This window comes from Peromyscus eremicus, chromosome 1 (genome assembly GCF_949786415.1).
Source record: "Peromyscus eremicus chromosome 1, PerEre_H2_v1, whole genome shotgun sequence".
In the NCBI taxonomy this organism is placed as follows: Eukaryota; Metazoa; Chordata; class Mammalia; order Rodentia; family Cricetidae; genus Peromyscus; species Peromyscus eremicus.
In genome coordinates, this window is record NC_081416.1 from 161,666,019 (window position 1) to 161,680,289 (window position 14,271).

At 37.8% G+C, this 14,271-nt stretch overlaps 1 pseudogene; it reads right to left on the minus strand.

Annotated features, from left to right (window-relative positions):
- Positions 1-12,937: 12,937 nt before the first annotated feature.
- Positions 12,938-13,206, minus strand: LOC131922758 (non-histone chromosomal protein HMG-17-like; annotated as a pseudogene).
- Between the last annotated feature and the right edge of the window lie 1,065 nt (positions 13,207-14,271).

Below are 14,271 nucleotides of genomic sequence, written 5' to 3' on the forward strand. Positions count from 1 at the left end.
TATAAATTGCTTAGTATAAGACATTTTCTTACAGCAGCCCAAAGTAGCTAAGACACTGTACTTCATACAATCAAATCAAATCAAATAGCCTTTCCTGAGAGTCTCAATGAATGCGAACTGGCTCTTTTAAACGTCTTTCAGGAATCATGATGCTACAGCACACAGATATTTTTTTCCAAATCCACACAGACATAAAGCAAAGGACATTCTTCCCCTTAAGCTAACATCCCTTTGTAGCTAATCTGGCAAATTGAGATGCAGTAGTCATTTCTCAAACACAATATAAAATAACCATCCATCATTCTTCCTCCAGAACACTGTCATCAATAATATTTGGTTGGCCTTTCCAAGAAGAGTATAGAAACATTCTCAGAAATGAGTTATTATTTGTTTATACACCATTTGTCAAGACCTCCTGGGATCTGAACACACACGTTAACGACGCTTCAATTGGTTATGAGCTGAAGCATCAGAGAGAGTCCCAGCAAATGTAAACTGAACATTTACTCAGAGATTATCAGGAAGCTCCCAGAGTCTGAGAGGGACAAAGAACCAATCAGGGCTTAGTGAAGCAGCAGAGCAATGCTCAGATTCTGGAACAGCCCCAGTCTGGAGTAGCTTTCATCCCTATTGACACCATGCATCGGCTCTTGCACTCAGTTCCCTGGTGACATCAGGTCAGGCTGGCTGGCTTTATCGTAACCACCACTCTCGCTTCTGCAGATTAGTGTGGCTGCTGGAGCCATGAGACATTGCAGAAAGAATCTGGATAAGGCTCAAGTCTTTTCATAAACTGCGCATTACTCAGAATCCTAGATGGATACAGGTGAAAAGGGGGCCTGGTTCATGTCAATAGCCCTTATGGTGAAAAATGTTGAGATAGTAAATACAATGTGTTTTGCTTTTGAGTGGAGGACTTTGTTCTATGAGATTTTCTACACCCCATTAAGGAAGAAGTGTACTCAGAGAATATTTAACTTACCTAAAAAGAACAATCTTGATGGTAACTCATGGATGACGTCCAAACTCATGTCATTTCTACAGTTGCCTTCTAGGACCAATGACACTCATTTGTGATAGTTGACTGTGGTGATTCCTTATTTCTAGATGCAGCAAATGGGCATAGAGTGTGTTTGCTGATTTCATAGACTACTCTGATACTAAAAGAGCTAAGTGTATAGAAGACATAGATGTCACTCACTGCTCAGCCTGCTTCCAGCAGATCTCCACTCCAAAATTCAGATGCAAGTTATCAGCAATGGGTTTGACAGAGTGAATAGGCTGTTGTTTTAGGGTATCTCTTCAATCCTGGGACCTACTTAGTAATGATAGACATGAAGACCTCTGAAAGAAGACATGGAACCTATGTGCCTAGTGAGTATCAGTGGCTGGTAGACAAGATGATGTAATAGACAGAAGGACTATGAGTGAGGGTGTGTTGGAGGCAGAGAAACCAGAGACATCCAAGCCAGCAAGTAAATTATTAGAATTTCTAAGTATTTTCTGCTTCTCTCCTGGCATTCTTATGTTCTTTCTTTTACATTAACCATGTATTTTATTCTGAGTGAACCAAAAGAGGAGATGCAGTGCATGGGTGAGGGGTGTTGGAGAAAGCTGGAGGTAGGGAGGAGGTGGATGTGATCAAGGTACATTGAATTAATGTAAGAAATTTAAAAACAATAAATTAAACATCGTTAAAAATAATTACAGGGCATAGTAAAAAAATGATAATGCTAGGTGTTGAGCCCATCAAGAGGGAAGAAAGTGTGTTAGTTGTGCTAAATTAGAAAGCTTTTTCTTGCTAGGCAGATGGACGTATGTCTGTAACTGTATCAGTAGAATTGGCAGCAGGAATCTTACAGGGTTGAAGCCAGCCTGGATCACAGAGGCCCTATCTCTTCAACAAAAACAAAATAAAAGCAAGCAAACAAGAAAGAGCCAACTTTTCTTACTTCTCTCTCTTTTTAGCATTTAGTTACCACTTATAAGTATTTAAAGTAAGCAAAAATACCAGTTTTTATTTGTCATCAACTTTTGCATTGTGTAGTATTAGTTTTAAATGCTTTAAATTAAATCTTTCCTATTTTAATAATTAAGACACTTAGCTGTTACTTTTAAATTAGAAAATCCAAGATGTATATGAAATCACTGAAATTACACAACATGCATTAGGAGCTTATATACATTGCTTTTCATTACATATAGTGTCTATATACCTTTTATATGTATATAAATATAAATATACATGTAGATATGTATTCATATGTGTTTTTTTATACAACAGTAGAATTGCACCATTTTAACCTAATGATTTCTTTTACTTTTTGGTTGCTGGAGGAGATACGAGCCCTGGTTATCTACTCTTTCCTTCTTCCTTCTCTGTATCTATTTCTACAATATCCGTTGGCTACTACAGTAATATCAAGTGAAGAACAATAAATACAATGGGGTTAGTTGGTTCTTGTTTTCTGAGTTAGAATAGTTTTACCATCCAAAACAGACTGAGAACATGTAATTCCCAACTTGACCTTTGGGGTCACTGGCCTCATAGACATGCCCAATCTGATGCTCAGAGCATCATAGATGATACATGCAGACTCCAGTAGCAGGAAGTAGCGACAAGGTGTGCATAACCCTTTACAACCATCATCAGGTGGAAAGCTGCAAATTCAGAGAAACATTTTAAGAGTTTCGAGGTGGCAAAAGTAGGACATCAACCACACAGGCATGTGATTTGTGTTTGGGATCTCATCATTTCCCTTTGAAGAGCATCAAGCAAACCAACTTCTTTTTTAATGGCTCAATGAGAAGAATGTGTGTGTGTGTGTGTGTGTGTGTGTGTGTGTGTGTGTGTGTGTGAGACACCCCATGTGCTACATGCTGTGGTCTGCACAGAAGGTCATGTGTAAACTTAACTGTTCACTTTGGTGGTATTGAGAAGTTGAGTCTTTGTGGGTGATTAGGATGTGCAAGTAGGTGAAGCTAACTATGAATGTTGTTATCCTGACACAAACAGGTTCATGTGACTGAACAAATGTTCACTTACTTCTCCCTAATGCTCCATCTCCTGCTTCCTGATATAAGGCCACATTATCATTACTTCTTAGCCTGGGAAATTAGGTCCACAAGAAGAATCAGAGTCAAGTAGTACATTCTTGAGAGTTCTCAGAAATCCGACTCGTTTCTCACTGGCACTCAAGTTTTGGCCAAAGATTGTAGGGAAAACAAACAAACAAACAAAAAACAGAAACAAATTTTCAAACCTTCGGCTATGTCTTTGGTGTCTCTTACTAAGAAACCTTTAGAGGTCTCGCCTAACCATACTTCTCAATGTCCTCACATGCTGCAAATTCAAAGTAGTCGGGGCTTCTTAGTCTAGTTTCTATTCTCCTCAAGGTCACAATGGTCAAAGGCATGCATATTCCACATGAGGATTTGGGGATGGTGTCAGTAGCAAAAGTGGTTTGAGAACATGTGGTGTGTGTCCACTTCTTGGTGTGTGTGTGTGTGTGTGTGTGTGTGTGTGTGTGTGTGTATGTGTGTGTGTGTGTCTACTTCTTGGTGTGTGTGTGTGTGTGTGTGTGTCTACTTCTTGGTGTGTGTGTGTGTGTGTGTGTGTGTGTGCAAATCAATGTGTACATTTTAAAATCCCAGGAGTTCTACAATTTGAAGATGTCTCTTGCTGGGTTTATAACCTGAAAATACCCAAGAAGACTTTCATTTGATCCCTCATAGTGTGTTATAATTGGCATCAGCTTTTCTTCTTCTAATTTTAAATCTGAAATGCTAGCAACGATTATAAATGCAGCATTGATTTATTAACAGGCTTTTCTCAGAAATGAAAATGAGCATTATCACATTAAAATGTCGTGCATAATTTTTAAAAAATATTAAAATGGATAAAAAGTAGTAATTTTAGATCAAAGGAAATCCAGTGTGTGTTTATTCCCCATATGATACAGGGAAAACCTAGAGGATAAGAATTGATGATTTGAATTTTGTTCATTACTTTCCAGACAGTAAGAAAATAGGCTAATTGTCACTATCAGAAGATATTTGTTTCAATTCTCATTTGTTTTTGTGTTTTGGGTGGCTTTTAGTTTCACTGGTTTCAGTATAATGGCTTTTGATCCATGAGACACTGTAGCCTAAGAATGACTGATGGAGCACATTCAGAGAGCCATGAACCTTGGACACAAGCCCATCTTGCTGTGGTACATCTGCAGCTGGAACTGCTCAGGGTCAGTGGGTGGTTGTTCAGATCTGGATTCCTAAGGACTCCTGCTGCCTGGGACAGACATCTGAATGTATGTCAGTGGCAGACTCCCAAGGCATAAGACACTGTAACTGCACAATTCAGAGAGGTCTGATGCAGTGATAGGTACTGTGGCATGTCTGAATGTCACTTATGTCAATCAGTCTCTGCCCCTGTCACCAGGCAGGGTCTGTGCTGCACAAAGCTGACTGTACAGTAACCACAGTTAGATGACTAAATGCCTCAGAATTATGCAGAATTAAGGTGAGCTTTTTACATCCTTGGTCTTTGGCTTAAATTTTATTTCAGGAAAATCTGGAGAAATGTGTGTTGGATAGACAGACTTGTGCTGCAGTTGAGAATATGGACACTATAGAGAGCTGCTGTTTCATGACTAGCAGTATTCCAGTCTCTGCGTGCTAATTCACTTATTCCTCACGACAGACTCATGAGATGAAGTAAGTGCTGTTCTAGCTCTTCACAGATGCTGTGGGGTGGAAAGTTGGCTCAGCTGTTAATGGCTCTGGCTCACAACTAAAAGGACAAGAGAAGCTAAATGATTATACAACTTACCATAGCTGAAAACATCACTTATTCATTTGTTCATTCATTCATTCATTCATTCATTCATTAGTTAGACACCAAGGATCTGGGAAAGCAAATGTACTCACGTATTCCTCTCTTTCCTTCAGTCTTCCTTGGGAATCTCTTTGCTCTAACCCTAGATGAAATTGATATAAATCTGCACATCAGAGCAGAGTAAGCAGCCACAGTAGAGACAGAATTAAGATATAAGCAGAGCACACCTGGCATGCATCCACACACTGGTAATTACCAATAACCACATTGACACCCTACTCATGCCCAGGGAAGATGCAGAATTGCTTCCTAGGATGGAGAGATGTCCTCTTAACAGAAAGACAGAGTTAGTGAAGAAGTACTCTGTTTGGACTCTAGACTCAGAGTAATCAGTACAAACCAAAGCAACAGTGAGCCAACTAGAGTTAGCAAAAATTACAACAAAAAACTGGAGCCTAACTAATTTAATTTTAGAGTGGTAGTAATTGGTAAGAGAGCATGAGATGAGCTGATAAAGCAACAATCTCACAGTCACTTTCTGTAGGAGTGTGCTTACAGCAAGAGGCACAGGAGCACTGAGCTGAGTGGCTGAAGAATAGTACCCTGTGAAAGAGGGGCTGCAAGCCTCTCCAAAGCCAGTCATTATGGAGCAGCCTTAGTTGTTGAGGCTGCCTTGTTTACTATATGAGGCTTGCTGGTGGGTAGTGGTGGAGACAATGTTTCCATCATAGAGATCTACTGAACTAAACTATCACTCTAGACTTTCACTGGAGTCCATGCTTTTTTTAAAAATCATTTTTTTTTTGTTTTTTTTGAGACAGGGTTTCTCTGTGTAGCTTTGCGCCTTTCCTGGAACTCACTTGGCAGCCCAGGCTGGCCTCGAACTCACAGAGATCTGCCTGGCTCTACCTCCTGAGTTCTGGGATTAAAGGCGTGTGCCACCACTGCCCGGCTAAATCAATTTTTAAATGTAGTTGCAGTTGGGTGAATCCCTTGCCAACATCACTTAGATAATCGACAGTGATTCCATCTGAGCAGCAATTACACTGAATAATGTTTTATAGTGTTAGTCTAGTTATTACTTTCAAGTATTATTATTATGTAAGTATCCCATTAGATGTCTGTAATTCATGCAATTTTTGTAATATACATCATATGTACTCACCTATAGAAAGGTGCATGAATGCATGTGTGTGTATAAGTTGTATCATATATAGTAAGTAGCTTTATATTGCCACTGTCGTTTTGATGTTGTCAAGTAGAATACGAGAAAAATGACATACCAGTTTACATGGACATAACCATACCGACTTTCTATATATTTATCTTCCTATATTGTTCTCTATGACTTTATAACAGATGTCCACACTCTTGGTGGCATCACACATCTTGTTTTCATCTTACATATCTGTAGGTCAGAAGTCAAAGTGGGCTTCACTGAGCTGCAACCAGGATATCTATTTCCTTTCCTGATCCAGTTTATAAAGGCCACTAATACATGTGCATATATACTAATGTACATATATATTAGTATATACATATTTGCTGTACTGATGATGTACTGATAGACCTCATATATCTCATGCGTTCTAAATACTCTACTGTTGAGCTATATTCCTCACCCCTAGGCTTTACTATTTTATTTCCTGAACGTGCCAACATCCATGCTAACTGTATATTTCTCTTGGATGTTCATGTCTGAGATATTTCTCTGAGTTCTACCCTCACTTTGTTCAGGTCTTCACTGTAATGACAACTGTGTTGATCACATTTCATGCATTACTTCTTACAATTATCACATTCTCTGTGTCAATCAGAAACATATTCAACTGGCATTAAGCCTATTTTCCTTATATATTTTTAACCAGCTTGTTCCAGTTCATGTGTAAATATATTCCATTGGGCTAGAAACTTATTTTATCCATTTATTGATGTGATAGTTTGTATATGGGTTGAATGTGGCGATCCTGTGGAAACACTGAAGGGAGAAGATGTTTAAAAGGCAAAAGCAACCATAAACTCCTGCAGTCCTCAGGAGCTACAGTCAGAAGAGATGGTCAGAATGAGCTGTTGTTACAAGTCAACCCCTACCCTCAGCCACTTGCTGGCTTCCTATTTCTCATGAGATGTCTTCTTCTTATATGTTTCCCTGCTGTGTGATCTTAAACTTCACCAGAGGCCAAAACAAATAGGAATCCCCAGTCTTGGAACTTCAGCCTCCAAACTTTGGTGAAAAAATTACCCTCTTTACTATACAGAGTCAGGTTGCCTTAGGCATTTCGTTATTATAACAGTAAGAACAGCAGCAATCCCAAACAATCTGACTGCTATATCCAGTACAAGTGTGTTAGACAGAGCCCCCATGTCCCCACAGTTTGTACTTGAAGATCCTTTAAAAAGGAGCAAGCTAGTCTTTAAAAAAGATTTATTTTATGTGTATTTGCCTGTAGGTGTGTATATGCTCTACATACTAGTGAATACTACATGTGTCCATGGAAGCCAGTGATATGGTGTCCTCTGGAGCTGGAGTTACAGGAGACTGTAAAATACCTCTGTGATTCCTGACTTCATAAAATCTTAGATACAATTTACTCAAAGAAGTCTGCCAATGCACTCGTGATAAATATTTATCATGTAATTTTTTTACAATTGAGTATCTTCACAAAATGTCTTCTGAGAATTAAATATGATAGTATTCAAGCACCTAATAGCAGGCCTAAAATATCACTAATTCTTCTCACCCTGTCTGGTACCTATTTGTAGTAGAAATACATTTTCTCAATATTTTGATATTTTTTCTTTATGTCTTTCTTATTCTTTTTGTTAGCATTTTGTTTCTTGAAAAATATTCTCCTGGGCCAGGGAGATGTCTGAATGGACAAGAGCATACACAGAAGACCTGAGTTCAGTTTCCTTCTTAGGAACTCACAGCTTCTTGCCACTCTAGCTCCAGGAGATCTGATGCCCTCTTCTGGCCTCTATGGGCACTGCACTCAAGGGCAGGTAACAACACAGACACATAAGCATACACATAATTAAAATTAAATAAATCTTTTAAAAATTTATGCATAAGCACTTGTGTGCTGTAACTATATACTGAAGAAATAGATATATATATAAATATATATAATAAATATATAAATATATATATTTATATATACACATTATGTATAATACAGAAAATATGCACATATACAATGTATGGATACATGAAACAGAAGTTTTCTTGAAGTAAAACCTTCTAAATAAGTTAGGTGCTTGAAAACTATCACATTTAATTCTTAGAAGATATTTTATGAAGATACTCATATGTAGATAAATACATGATAAATATTTATTACAAGTGCAATGGCAGACTTCTTAGAGTAAATTGTACCCAGGATTTTATGAAGTCAGGAATCACAGAAGTGTTCAGTTTTGAGTGATAAAGGAGTAAACTCAGTGATGCCTTCAGTACATCACAAAACTTGAAGGTAATCATTTCCTTAGTAATTTTGCTTATTTTCAAGGTCAGATAATTTTTTTAACTTGATGTACTAGTGTAATATCAAACAAGGTAATGCTAATTACTGTACAAATAACCACCTAAATACAATGTCCCAGATAAAACAGATGTTTGGCTTTTGCCGTGTGAGCCAAAGGATCACCATCCCCTTGGTTGTCTTCCCCAGGTCTTCCCATCTCCGTTTCTAACTGACCTGAACTTTGGTACAGATATTGTATTAATCAATGGTTAACAATAATGAGTACCAGAACTTGAAAAGTTTTGACAAATCAGGGCTGGAAGTGAAGCAGTCAATAAATATCCTCATGGTCTATTCATTGGGATGTAATACAGAGCCAAAATCAATAGGATACTGATATTGGATACATAGGATAAGTGTAATATAACTCTGTCCCAGGAATAAGAATGAAGTGTTCTTTTTTTTAAAAAAAAGATTTATTTATTATATATAGAGTGTTCTGCTTGCATGTATGCCTGCATGCCAGAAGAGGGCACCAGATCTCATTATAGATGGTTGTGAGCCATCATGTGGTTGCTGGGAATTGAACTCTGGAACTCTGGACCTCTGGAAGAGCAGCCTGTGCTCTTAACCTCTGAGCCATCTCTCCAGCCCAGAATAAAGTGTTTCATTGGTGGTGAAAAGACATGAGACATCTCAGGATTTTTGAAAAGTTAATTAAATACTACCAAATGTAAATTATTATTAGTGAACTAGTAAATATTTTAAGATTTTGGGACCACATATGGGTTTTTATTAAAAAAAAAAGAATGACACCAAACATATTCATGAATTGTACATTGATTTCAAAATAATGACATTATAATTAATAGAAAAGAAGGTAATAGGAAAAGCTTACTGGTTAACTTGTTTGTCTAATTGGATGCACTGAGAAATACCCTGCAGGACAGTAAAGCACTCCTCTCAGTGTGTCTAGTTTGGATTATTCACCCCCCTCAAGGCAGAGATGGCAGACCCAGTGGGTTTATCTTGTTCCTTATACCAGTATGAGTGTCTCAGACAGCTGTATAACTGAGAATCCCCACCTCAGCTGGAGGGATGAACACTAGTTGTCTTGATTTTGCTTTTCCTAATAAATTTACATGTTTTTGATATAAAAGAAAAAACCACTCCCTCTTTATGTGTTCCCTTTCTTTTATATTTAGCAGTATACAACTATGAACATTTCCCAAATCTTTCAGTTTTCAAAATGTCCTTCATATATTTTCATGTATTCCTTATTTCAGTTTGCTCAGAATATTTTCTATTCTTACATACAGTGTTACTGCTTTAGAGCATGCATCATAATATACACACCACACACACACACATGCATTCACACACACACACACACACACACACGAACATACACGTGCACACACATGCACACACACAGACACACACGCACATACACACACATGCACACACACATACACACATATGCACACACACAGGCACACACACAGGCACACACACAGACACACACACATGCACACGCACATGCACACACACACACACACACACACACGCACGCACACACACAGAGACACACACACACGCAGTAGCAAGAACTAACATTGTCCTGATCCAGTGCAGTTGAGCTGCCCATGATATGTTTGCTGCTTGTTTCAGAAGGCATTTTCCCGAGAACAATTAAGACTAAACTCATAAATAAAAACCATTGTTTGGCTAAAAAGAAAAATTCCTCCATATCTATTTATCCCGACAAACTGCTCACTTGTTAAACAACTTCCCAAGGTCCATTTTAAACACTCAGTTTCTTGTATTAATCTTTGAAACTCTTCCATTCCAAACTTACAGCTTCAGTAACTGTGTTCATTTAAAAGACCCATCACAAGCCCCTGGGAACTTGACCTAAAGAATTCTGTGAAGCCAATGTTTCCCTGTAGGTCGTGAGTTTGAAGAATATAAATGATATTTTCTCGAGGGCTGTCTCATAGCATGTTGTGGGATTCAACAACACTATCTTAGATTTTCCAACTGTATCTGGAGAGAAGTGGATGAAATAGACCTGCAGTGTTGTTTGTAATGCTCGCTTTATTATTTTCTATGTGATTGATGTATGTCACAACTGAAAATTATAAAACAATGTAGCGAGACAAGAGGAATGAAAAACTGCATGAGATTCTATTCTTGATAGCTTTTATACAATAATATATATCATTATCATTAAACTGCTTATGTCATTGGAAAGGCTAATAAATGAATGAAGTAGCCAATATTATTAAGTTTATTTTACACTAAATTTACATCTCATATAGCTATAGGACAATGTATTCCTAATCAGATATTGTGGGATTCATTTAACTAAGTCTTTATAAGACTTATTTTCCAATTAATTTCATTTATGTACAGGAGTGTGTGTGTGTGTGTGTGTGTGTGTGTGTGTGTGTGTGTTTGCGTGTGTGTGTGTGTGTGTGTGTGTGCGCGCGCGTGTGTGTGCATGTGTGTGTGTGTGTGTGTGTGTGTGTGTATGTGCACTTGTGAGTACAGGTGGCTGCAGAAGGAGAAGCCAGACATGGGGTCAGGTTCCTTGAATCCAGAGTAAGTGGTCTGTCAGCCGTCCAATATGGGTGCTGGGAACTGAACTCAGGTCTTCTCCATAGACAGCAAGGGCTCATAAGTGCTGAAGCATCTTTCTAGCCCCCAATGAAGCCCTTAAATGCATCTCTGATAGTATTTATGATAACTTTCACTGGAGCGCACATGTAATTTATTGAATAAAGTACGCTTTTGTACTGATCTTAAATTAGCTTCTCAGTGTCTATGTGATGGTGATGTAACTTGGGAGTTGCTTGGGAATTAGCATAGTGCCCTCCTGGTCAACACTTGAGGATGGGGAGGAGACAGAGTGGAGATGAGTCTCAGGTATGTCCTGCGTTGGGAAACAGAACCAGAACATGTATTAGCATACCTTGGGTGCTTCCTCCCTGCTGAGATTTGTTCTTGGACAAGGCACTTCCCTTTCTCTGAGGCAGTGTTGTTTGCATATTTGTTTGCCCTTGAGACAGGGTTGCTCTGTGATAAACTGAAACTCACTTCATAAGAGCCATCAAGACTTTACTTGTTTTCTAAAACTTTAAGATTATCAAAGATCCTTAAGGGGCCCTAGCTTAGTGCTCTATATCACTAGGCTGATAATTTATAGGCAGTAGGACTTGCCTTTATCTATTAAATAAAACCCCAAAAGTTAATAATATTTGGTATAATCCATATAAAGGAAAGTGCTTTAAGCAGATAAAATGAAATTACACATTATTTTAAAATATAAAAAATTTTCACTTTCAAAATTCAATTGCAAGTACGAAACTGGCAAGCTTTCTTTGAGCAATGTTAATATAAGTTGCCATTTCCAATAGAAATGTTTCTCAGCCTTCAGTAAAATCTATAAAGGTCTTTAGTGTTAAACGGATCTGTAGGTCATGTGGGAGGCTGTTTGTTTCAGTTTCATAGGTTGATAATTCTGAAGTCATAAAAGTTGCTATAGCTAATGTCAAATTGTCGCATAAATTAAGGATGGTAATTCAGGATTCTTTTTTATAACTTATATGTAGCACATTTTCCTCAAATCCATGGTGTGAAAAATAAAAGACAGATAAAGGTCAGATATGATTGTGGTTTAATTTTAGTTTTATTTAATTTCTCTTGAGTTCTTATGCCATATATTTGGCACTGTACATGAAACCATAGTAATGTACAAAGCATTTGTGCTTTAGAAGTTGTATTAGTTGTGTTAGTCAGGGTTGTCTACGTGAACAGAACTGATAGAATGGACATGTATGTGTATATGCATGCATGTTTGTTTGTATGGGACTTATTAGAGTGACTTCCAGGCTGTGGTCCAGCTAGTCCAACAATGGCCATCTTCTGATGGAAAGTCCAGAATGTAACAGTTGTTCAGCAAATAAGGCTGGGTGTCTCAGCTGGTTCTCAGTATATGTCAGAATCCTGAAGAAGTAGGCTCTAATGTCAGTGAAGGAATGCCTTGGCAGCAGGATATATGAATTTACAAGTGAGAATGAGGGCAAGCATGCAAAAAGCAAAATCTTATTTCTCCCATATCTTTTATATGTTCCACAAGATGTGGCCCAGTCTTAGGATGGGTCTTCCCACATCAAATAATCCAGTTAACTAAAAATCCCTCACAGTTGTACCAAGTTGCTTGGGTTTTTAGTGAGTTCCAGATGTAGTCAAATTGATAGCAAATGATAATTATCATAGAAATTTATTACCATTTGACAGGGAAAAAATCTTGTTTGATATTTCACTCCATTACTTCATTTCTTTGTTTTCTTACCTCTTTCCCTTTTTACCTCTATTTTTCTTCATCTTTTTCATATTTATGTTTAATAATTCTTGGCGGGTCAGAAAAGCTGTTTACAGTAAAGCAACACTTCTGCATTTTTATAAAATCTGATAAAAAATAGTATTTCAAACTGTACAGTCACCAGAAGTACACAGTTATCAAAAATGCACACATTTCACTTGGCACTTCTGCATTTTTATAAAATCTGATAAAAAATAGTATTTCAAACTGTACAGTCACCAGAAGTACACAGTTATCAGAAATGCACACATTTCACTTGGCATCTCCAGCACCTTCAGCTTTCTGTGCCTGGTCTGTTTTGGCATCTCCATTTTCTGCAGGATTATTCTCATCCTTACCAGCATCGACTTACCCTTTTTGTAATTGCGGACCTTCTCTCCCTTCTTTGCAGGGGCCTTTTTAGGCTTGGGCTCTGGCTTTGGAGGAGCAGGTTTAGCAGACAACCTTGCAGATCTTCTCTGTGGCTCGTCCTTCACCTTGGCTTCACCTTTAGTATCCCCTTCAGCCTTTCTTTTGAGCATGGCGGCGGCCAGGGACGTCCGTGCTGAAGGCGGGGATGCAGTGGTGCTCGGGTTTGGTCCGTCCGGGGGTCGTTCTCTCTGCTTCTTCACACTCCTCAAGACTAAGTTACTCTTGACTAGTTCCTCCAATAAATTTCAAATATACAGCGTGGCCTAAGTTTTGTACAGTGTACCACACTGTAAGTAGATAATGCTGGCTTTGTCCAAGGTCTCCAAGTAGGTAGAGGCATTGTCTACAGGTGGTACACTCCATATCTTGCAGTTCAATAAACTGATCTAGGCAAGGAAAATTTTTATTCCTTTAAGTTTTTAAAAATGCTATTGTAAAGGCAGGAAAAAAGTACTTTTAAACCAATAATGTTGGGATAGCTAGATGACCCTGGGGGAGAAATCAAACTCAATTCCTACGTAGTGTCTACAAGATACTTTCAATTACATATATAAAAAAAATCATACCAAGGTAAAAATTCAGTACTTCCAGATAAATACAGGAGACTTGCTTAAGACTTTGTAGTAAGAAATCAAAATAACCTGTAAGAGTGTCACAGACTTTCCCTAGAAATTTATATACAAAAACAGCCAGTGAGAAAAAATTAAAACTGATATACAATGGTTATACCCTTCATATTTTAAACATTATTTGTGTTTAGGGTACATAAAGAAAATTTACTTGTCAATGAATCAAAACAGGTAAACATATTCATCAGAAACTAAAGATGACAAGGAGGCTTGCTCAGATATTTTACAAAAGAATATATGAAAGTAAATAATTAGATTAGTAGCCATTAAGAGAATGCAAATAAAAGTTACAATTTAAGGAAACCATAATTCAAAAACATCCCAGAGCCATAGAGTAACTGGGATCCCACATCAATTCAGAGTGTGAAGTGGATACCGTGTTTGGGAATCATTGTGGAAGTTTTAACTTAGTGTACAATGGCCACGTGATGCAGTAATTGTCTAATAAATTCATAACTATATCACAAAAGCATAATGTTGAATTAAGTAATGCTCTGGGCAACATAAAGTGGACATGGCATGTGCACTGTGTGTATATTGTTTTTG